Source organism: Oncorhynchus gorbuscha, linkage group LG13 (genome assembly GCF_021184085.1).
Source record: "Oncorhynchus gorbuscha isolate QuinsamMale2020 ecotype Even-year linkage group LG13, OgorEven_v1.0, whole genome shotgun sequence".
Taxonomy (NCBI): domain Eukaryota; kingdom Metazoa; phylum Chordata; class Actinopteri; order Salmoniformes; family Salmonidae; genus Oncorhynchus; species Oncorhynchus gorbuscha.
Genome location: NC_060185.1, coordinates 15,098,783 through 15,109,164, shown reverse-complemented (window position 1 = coordinate 15,109,164; position 10,382 = coordinate 15,098,783).

Sequence of the window (10,382 nt, the reverse complement as noted above, 5' to 3'; positions counted from 1 at the left end):
ACCATCAAAGACTGGACTATCTCTCTCTATCTATCTGGTCTAAATCACACCATCAAAGACTGGACTATCTCTCTCTATCTATCTCTCTGGTCTAAATCACACCATCAAAGACTGGACTATCTCTCTCTCTATCTCTCTGGTCTAAATCACACCATCAAAGACTGGACTATCTCTCTCTATCTATCTCTCTGGTCTAAATCACACCATCAAAGACTGGACTATCTCTCTCTATCTCTCTGGTCTAAATCACACCATCAAAGACTGGACTATCTCTCTCTATCTATCTCTCTGGTCTAAATCACACCATCAAAGACTGGACTATCTCTCTCTATCTCTCTGGTCTAATTCACATCATCAAAGACTGGACTATCTCTTTCTCTCTATCTCTCTGGTCTAAATCACACCATCAAAGACTGGACTATCTCTCTCTATCTCTCTGGTCTAAATCACACCATCAAAGACTGGACTATCTCTCTCTATCTATCTCTCTGGTCTAAATCACACCATCAAAGACTGGACTATCTCTCTCTATCTCTGGTCTAAATCACACCATCAAAGACTGGACTATCTCTCTCTATCTATCTGGTCTAAATCACACCATCAAAGACTGGACTATCTCTCTCTATCTATCTCTCTGGTCTAAATCACACCATCAAAGACTGGACTATCTCTCTCTATCTATCTCTCTGGTCTAAATCACACCATCAAAGACTGGACTATCTCTCTTTCTATCTCTGGTCTAAATCACACCATCAAAGACTGGACTATCTCTCTCTATCTATCTCTCTGGTCTAAATCACACCATCAAAGACTGGACTATCTCTCTCTATCTATCTCTCTGGTCTAAATCACACCATCAAAGACTGGACTATCTCTCTCTATCTATCTGGTCTAAAGACTGGACTATCTCTCTCTATCTATCTCTCTGGTCTAAATCACACCATCAAAGACTGGACTATCTCTCTCTATCTCTCTGGTCTAAATCACACCATCAAAGACTGGACTATCTCTCTCTATCTATCTCTCTGGTCTAAATCACACCATCAAAGACTGGACTATCTCTCTCTATCTCTCTGGTCTAAATCACACCATCAAAGACTGGACTATCTCTCTCTATCTATCTCTCTGGTCTAAATCACACCATCAAAGACTGGACTATCTCTCTCTCTATCTCTCTGGTCTAATTCAAATCAAAGACTGGACCATCAAATCACACCATCAAAGACTGGACTATCTCTCTCTATCTCTCTGGTCTAAATCACACCATCAAAGACTGGACTATCTCTCTCTATCTATCTCTCTGGTCTAAATCACACCATCAAAGACTGGACTATCTCTCTCTATCTCTGGTCTAAATCACACCATCAAAGACTGGACTATCTCTCTCTCTATCTATCTGGTCTAAATCACACCATCAAAGACTGGACTATCTCTCTCTCTATCTCTCTGGTCTAAATCACACCATCAAAGACTGGACTATCTCTCTCTATCTATCTCTGGTCTAAATCACACCATCAAAGACTGGACTATCTCTCTTCTATCTCTCTGGTCTAAATCACACCATCAAAGACTGGACTATCTCTCTCTATCTATCTCTCTGGTCTAAATCACACCATCAAAGACTGGACTATCTCTCTCTATCTATCTGGTCTAAATCACACCATCAAAGACTGGACTATCTCTCTCTATCTATCTGGTCTAAATCACACCATCAAAGACTGGACTATCTCTCTCTATCTATCTATCTGGTCTAAATCACACCATCAAAGACTGGACTATCTCTCTCTATCTATCTCTCTGGTCTAAATCACACCATCAAAGACTGGACTATCTCTCTCTATCATCTCTCTGGTCTAAATCACACCATCAAAGACTGACTATCTCTCTCTCTATCTCTCTGGTCTAAATCACACCATCAAAGACTGGACTATCTCTCTCTATCTCTCTGGTCTAAATCACACCATCAAAGACTGGACTATCTCTCTCTATCTATCTCTCTGGTCTAAATCACACCATCAAAGACTGGACTATCTCTCTCTAAATCTATCTATCTCTGGTCTAAATCACACCATCAAAGACTGGACTATCTCTCTCTATCTCTCTGGTCTAAATCACACTATCAAAGACTGGACTATCTCTCTCTATCTATCTCTCTGGTCTAAATCACACCATCAAAGACTGGACTATCTCTCTCTCTATCTCTCTGGTCTAAATCACACCATCAAAGACTGGACTATCTCTCTCTATCTATCTCTCTGGTCTAAATCACACCATCAAAGACTGGACTATCTCTCTCTATCTCTCTGGTCTAAATCACACCATCAAAGACTGGACTATCTCTCTCTATCTATCTCTCTGGTCTAAATCAATCAAAGACTGGACTATCTCTCTCTCTATCTCTCTGGTCTAATCACATCATCAAAGACTGGACTATCTCTTTCTCTCTATCTCTCTGGTCTAAATCACACCATCAAAGACTGGACTATCTCTCTCTATCTCTCTGGTCTAAATCACACCATCAAAGACTGGACTATCTCTCTCTATCTATCTCTCTGGTCTAAATCACACCATCAAAGACTGGACTATCTCTCTCTATCTCTGGTCTAAATCACACCATCAAAGACTGGACTATCTCTCTCTATCTATCTGGTCTAAATCACACCATCAAAGACTGGACTATCTCTCTCTATCTATCTCTCTGGTCTAAATCACACCATCAAAGACTGGACTATCTCTCTCTATCTATCTCTCTGGTCTAAATCACACCATCAAAGACTGGACTATCTCTCTTTCTATCTCTCTGGTCTAAATCACACCATCAAAGACTGGACTATCTCTCTCTATCTCTCTGGTCTAAATCACACCATCAAAGACTGGACTATCTCTCTCTATCTATCTCTCTGGTCTAAATCACACCATCAAAGACTGGACTATCTCTCTCTATCTCTGGTCTAAATCACATCAAAGACTGGACTATCTCAAATCACACCATCAAAGACTGGACTATCTCTCTCTATCTATCTCTCTGGTCTAAATCACACCATCAAAGACTGGACTATCTCTCTCTATCTCTGGTCTAAATCACACCATCAAAGACTGGACTATCTCTCTTTCTATCTCTCTGGTCTAAATCACACCATCAAAGACTGGACTATCTCTCTCTCTATCTATCTCTCTGGTCTAAATCACACCATCAAAGACTGGACTATCTCTCTCTATCTATCTCTCTGGTCTAAATCACACCATCAAAGACTGGACTATCTCTCTCTATCTATCTGGTCTAAATCACACCATCAAAGACTGGACTATCTCTCTCTATCTATCTATCTGGTCTAAATCACACCACCAAAGACTGGACTATCTCTCTCTATCTATCTCTCTGGTCTAAATCACACCATCAAAGACTGGACTATCTCTCTCTCTATCTCTCTGGTCTAAATCACACCATCAAAGACTGGACTATCTCTCTCTATCTCTCTGGTCTAATTCACATCATCAAAGACTGGACTATCTCTTTCTCTCTATCTCTCTGGTCTAAATCACACCATCAAAGACTGGACTATCTCTCTCTATCTCTCTGGTCTAAATCACACCATCAAAGACTGGACTATCTCTCTCTATCTATCTCTCTGGTCTAAATCACACCATCAAAGACTGGACTATCTCTCTCTATCTCTCTGGTCTAAATCACACCATCAAAGACTGGACTATCTCTCTCTACCTATCTCTCTGGTCTAAATCACACCATCAAAGACTGGACTATCTCTCTCTATCTATCTCTCTGGTCTAAATCACACCATCAAAGACTGGACTATCTCTTCTATCTCTCTGGTCTAAATCACACCATCAAAGACTGGACTATCTCTCTCTATCTATCTCTCTGGTCTAAATCACACCATCAAAGACTGGACTATCTCTCTCTATCTATCTATCTGGTCTAAATCACACCACCAAAGACTGGACTATCTCTCTCTATCTATCTCTCTGGTCTAAATCACACCATCAAAGACTGGACTATCTCTCTCTCTATCTCTGGTCTAAATCACACCATCAAAGACTGGACTATCTCTCTCTATCTATCTCTCTGGTCTAAATCACACCATTAAAGACTGTACTATCTCTCTCTATCTATCTCTCTGGTCTAAATCACACCATCAAAGACTGGACTATCTCTCTCTATCTATCTCTCTGGTCTAAATCACACCATCAAAGACTGGACTATCTCTCTTTCTATCTCTCTGGTCTAAATCACACCATCAAAGACTGGACTATCTCTCTCTATCTATCTCTCTGGTCTAAATCACACCATCAAAGACTGGACTATCTCTCTCTATCTATCTCTCTGGTCTAAATCACACCATCAAAGACTGGACTATCTCTCTCTATCTATCTGGTCTAAATCACACCATCAAAGACTGGACTATCTCTCTCTATCTATCTCTCTGGTCTAAATCACACCATCAAAGACTGGACTATCTCTCTCTATCTATCTCTCTGGTCTAAATCACACCATCAAAGACTGGACTATCTCTCTTATCTATCTCTCTGGTCTAAATCACACCATCAAAGACTGGACTATCTCTCTCTATCTCTCTGGTCTAAATCACACCATCAAAGACTGGACTATCTCTCTCTATCTATCTCTCTGGTCTAAATCACACCATCAAAGACTGGACTATCTCTCTCTATCTCTGGTCTAAATCACACCATCAAAGACTGGACTATCTCTCTCTATCTATCTGGTCTAAATCACACCATCAAAGACTGGACTATCTCTCTATCTATCTCTCTGGTCTAAATCACACCATCAAAGACTGGACTATCTCTCTCTATCTATCTCTCTGGTCTAAATCACACCATCAAAGACTGGACTATCTCTCTCTTCTATCTCTCTGGTCTAAATCACACCATCAAAGACTGGACTATCTCTCTCTATCTATCTCTCTGGTCTAAATCACACCATCAAAGACTGGACTATCTCTCTCTATCTATCTCTCTGGTCTAAATCACACCATCAAAGACTGGACTATCTCTCTCTATCTATCTCTCTGGTCTAAATCACACCATCAAAGACTGGACTATCTCTCTCTATCTATCTGGTCTAAATCACACCATCAAAGACTGGACTATCTCTCTCTATCTATCTATCTGGTCTAAATCACACCACCAAAGACTGGACTATCTCTCTCTATCTCTCTGGTCTAAATCACACCATCAAAGACTGGACTATCTCTCTCTATCTCTCTGGTCTAAATCACACCATCAAAGACTGGACTATCTCTCTCTATCTCTGGTCTAAATCACACCATCAAAGACTGGACTATCTCTCTCTATCTCTGGTCTAAATCACACCATCAAAGACTGGACTATCTCTCTCTCTCTGGTCTAAATCACACCATCAAAGACTGGACTATCTCTCTCTATCTCTCTGGTCTAAATCACACCATCAAAGACTGGACTATCTCTCTCTATCTCTGGTCTAAATCACACCATCAAAGACTGGACTATCTCTCTCTATCTCTGGTCTAAATCTCACCATCAAAGACTGGACTATCTCTCTCTATCTCTCTGGTCTAAATCACACCATCAAAGACTGGACTATCTCTCTCTATCTATCTCTCTGGTCTAAATCACACCATCAAAGACTGGACTATCTCTCTCTATCTCTCTGGTCTAAATCACACCATCAAAGACTGGACTATCTCTCTCTATCTATCTCTCTGGTCTAAATCACACCATCAAAGACTGGACTATCTCTCTCTATCTATCTCTCTGGTCTAAATCACACCATCAAAGACTGGACTATCTCTCTCTCTATCTCTCTGGTCTAAATCACACCATCAAAGACTGGACTATCTCTCTCTCTATCTCTCTGGTCTAAATCACACCATCAAAGACTGGACTATCTCTCTCTATCTCTCTGGTCTAAATCACATCATCAAAGACTGGACTATCTCTCTCTATCTATCTCTCTGGTCTAAATCACACCATCAAAGACTGGACTATCTCTCTCTATCTCTGGTCTAAATCACACCATCAAAGACTGGACTATCTCTCTCTATCTATCTGGTCTAAATCACACCATCAAAGACTGGACTATCTCTCTCTATCTATCTCTCTGGTCTAAATCACACCATCAAAGACTGGACTATCTCTCTCTATCTATCTCTCTGGTCTAAATCACACCATCAAAGACTGGACTATCTCTCTTTCTATCTCTCTGGTCTAAATCACACCATCAAAGACTGGACTATCTCTCTCTATCTCTCTGGTCTAAATCACACCATCAAAGACTGGACTATCTCTCTCTATCTATCTCTCTGGTCTAAATCACACCATCAAAGACTGGACTATCTCTCTCTATCTCTCTGGTCTAAATCACACCATCAAAGACTGGACTATCTCTCTCTATCTATCTGGTCTAAATCACACCATCAAAGACTGGACTATCTCTCTCTATCTATCTCTCTGGTCTAAATCACACCATCAAAGACTGGACTATCTCTCTCTATCTCTCTGGTCTAAATCACACCATCAAAGACTGGACTATCTCTCTTTCTATCTCTCTGGTCTAAATCACACCATCAAAGACTGGACTATCTCTCTCTATCTCTCTGGTCTAAATCACACCATCAAAGACTGGACTATCTCTCTCTATCTATCTCTCTGGTCTAAATCACACCATCAAAGACTGGACTATCTCTCTCTATCTATCTGGTCTAAATCACACCATCAAAGACTGGACTATCTCTCTCTATCTATCTATCTGGTCTAAATCACACCACCAAAGACTGGACTATCTCTCTCTATCTATCTCTCTGGTCTAAATCACACCATCAAAGACTGGACTATCTCTCTCTATCTATCTCTCTGGTCTAAATCACACCATCAAAGACTGGACTATCTCTCTCTATCTCTCTGGTCTAAATCACATCATCAAAGACTGGACTATCTCTTTCTCTCTATCTCTCTGGTCTAAATCACACCATCAAAGACTGGACTATCTCTCTCTATCTATCTCTCTGGTCTAAATCACACCATCAAAGACTGGACTATCTCTCTCTCTATCTCTCTGGTCTAAATCACACCATCAAAGACTGGACTATCTCTCTCTATCTCTCTGGTCTAAATCACACCATCAAAGACTGGACTATCTCTCTCTATCTATCTCTCTGGTCTAAATCACACCATCAAAGACTGGACTATCTCTCTCTATCTATCTCTCTGGTCTAAATCACACCATCAAAGACTGGACTATCTCTCTCTATCTATCTCTGGTCTAAATCACACCATCAAAGACTGGACTATCTCTCTCTATCTATCTGGTCTAAATCACACCATCAAAGACTGGACTATCTCTCTCTATCTATCTCTCTGGTCTAAATCACACCATCAAAGACTGGACTATCTCTCTCTATCTATCTCTCTGGTCTAAATCACACCATCAAAGACTGGACTATCTCTCTTTCTATCTCTCTGGTCTAAATCACACCATCAAAGACTGGACTATCTCTCTCTATCTCTCTGGTCTAAATCACACCATCAAAGACTGGACTATCTCTCTCTATCTATCTCTCTGGTCTAAATCACACCATCAAAGACTGGACTATCTCTCTCTATCTCTGGTCTAAATCACACCATCAAAGACTGGACTATCTCTCTCTATCTATCTGGTCTAAATCACACCATCAAAGACTGGACTATCTCTCTCTATCTATCTCTCTGGTCTAAATCACACCATCAAAGACTGGACTATCTCTCTCTATCTATCTCTCTGGTCTAAATCACACCATCAAAGACTGGACTATCTCTCTTTCTATCTCTCTGGTCTAAATCACACCATCAAAGACTGGACTATCTCTCTCTATCTATCTCTCTGGTCTAAATCACACCATCAAAGACTGGACTATCTCTCTCTATCTATCTCTCTGGTCTAAATCACACCATCAAAGACTGGACTATCTCTCTCTATCTATCTCTCTGGTCTAAATCACACCATCAAAGACTGGACTATCTCTCTCTATCTATCTGGTCTAAATCACACCATCAAAGACTGGACTATCTCTCTCTATCTATCTATCTGGTCTTAATCACACCACCAAAGACTGGACTATCTCTCTCTCTATTTCTCTGGTCTAAATCACACCATCAAAGACTGGACTATCTCTCTCTATCTATCTCTCTGGTCTAAATCACACCATCAAAGACTGGACTATCTCTCTCTATCTCTGGTCTAAATCACACCATCAAAGACTGGACTATCTCTCTCTATCTCTGGTCTAAATCACACCATCAAAGACTGGACTATCTCTCTCTATCTCTGGTAAAGACTAAATCTCACCATCAAAGACTGGACTATCTCTCTCTATCTCTCTGGTCTAAATCACACCATCAAAGACTGGACTATCTCTCTCTATCTCTGGTCTAAATCACACCATCAAAGACTGGACTATCTCTCTCTATCTCTGGTCTAAATCTCACCATCAAAGACTGGACTATCTCTCTCTATCTCTCTGGTCTAAATCACACCATCAAAGACTGGACTATCTCTCTCTCTGGCCTAAATCACACCATTAAAGACTGGACTATCTCTCTCTCTATCTCTCTGGTCTAAATCACACCATCAAAGACTGGACTATCTCTCTCTATCTCTCTGGTCTAAATCACACCATCAAAGACTGGACTATCTCTCTCTATCTATCTCTCTGGTCTAAATCACACCATCAAAGACTGGACTATCTCTCTCTCTATCTCTCTGGTCTAAATCACACCATCAAAGACTGGACTATCTCTCTCTAAATCTATCTCTCTGGTCTAAATCACACCATCAAAGACTGGACTATCTCTCTCTATCTCTCTGGTCTAATTCACATCATCAAAGACTGGACTATCTCTTTCTCTCTATCTCTCTGGTCTAAATCACACCATCAAAGACTGGACTATCTCTCTCTATCTCTCTGGTCTAAATCACACCATCAAAGACTGGACTATCTCTCTCTATCTATCTCTCTGGTCTAAATCACACCATCAAAGACTGGACTATCTCTCTCTATCTCTGGTCTAAATCACACCATCAAAGACTGGACTATCTCTCTCTATCTATCTGGTCTAAATCACACCATCAAAGACTGGACTATCTCTCTCTATCTATCTCTCTGGTCTAAATCACACCATCAAAGACTGGACTATCTCTCTCTATCTATCTCTCTGGTCTAAATCACACCATCAAAGACTGGACTATCTCTCTTTCTATCTCTCTGGTCTAAATCACACCATCAAAGACTGGACTATCTCTCTCTATCTCTCTGGTCTAAATCACACCATCAAAGACTGGACTATCTCTCTCTATCTATCTCTCTGGTCTAAATCACACCATCAAAGACTGGACTATCTCTCTCTATCTCTGGTCTAAATCACACCATCAAAGACTGGACTATCTCTCTCTATCTATCTGGTCTAAATCACACCATCAAAGACTGGACTATCTCTCTCTATCTATCTCTCTGGTCTAAATCACACCATCAAAGACTGGACTATCTCTCTCTATCTCTGGTCTAAATCACACCATCAAAGACTGGACTATCTCTCTTTCTATCTCTCTCTGGTCTAAATCACACCATCAAAGACTGGACTATCTCTCTCTATCTATCTCTCTGGTCTAAATCACACCATCAAAGACTGGACTATCTCTCTCTATCTATCTCTCTGGTCTAAATCACACCATCAAAGACTGGACTATCTCTCTCTATCTATCTGGTCTAAATCACACCATCAAAGACTGGACTATCTCTCTCTATCTATCTATCTGGTCTAAATCACACCACCAAAGACTGGACTATCTCTCTCTATCTATCTCTCTGGTCTAAATCACACCATCAAAGACTGGACTATCTCTCTCTCTATCTCTCTGGTCTAAATCACACCATCAAAGACTGGACTATCTCTCTCTATCTCTCTGGTCTAATTCACATCATCAAAGACTGGACTATCTCTTTCTCTCTATCTCTCTGGTCTAAATCACACCATCAAAGACTGGACTATCTCTCTCTCTCTATCTCTCTGGTCTAAATCACACCATCAAAGACTGGACTATCTCTTTCTCTATCTATCTCTCTCTGGTCTAAATCACACCATCAAAGACTGGACTATCTCTCTCTATCTCTCTGGTCTAAATCCACCATCAAAGACTGGACTATCTCTGGTCTAATTCACACCATCAAAGACTGGACTATCTCTCTCTCTGGTCTAATTCACACCATCAAAGACTGGACTATCTGTCCCCTCTCTCTCTCTAAATCACACCATCAAAGACTGGACTATCTCTCCCTCTCTCTCGGTCTAAAATCACACCATCAAAACTGGACTATCTCTCTTTCTATCTC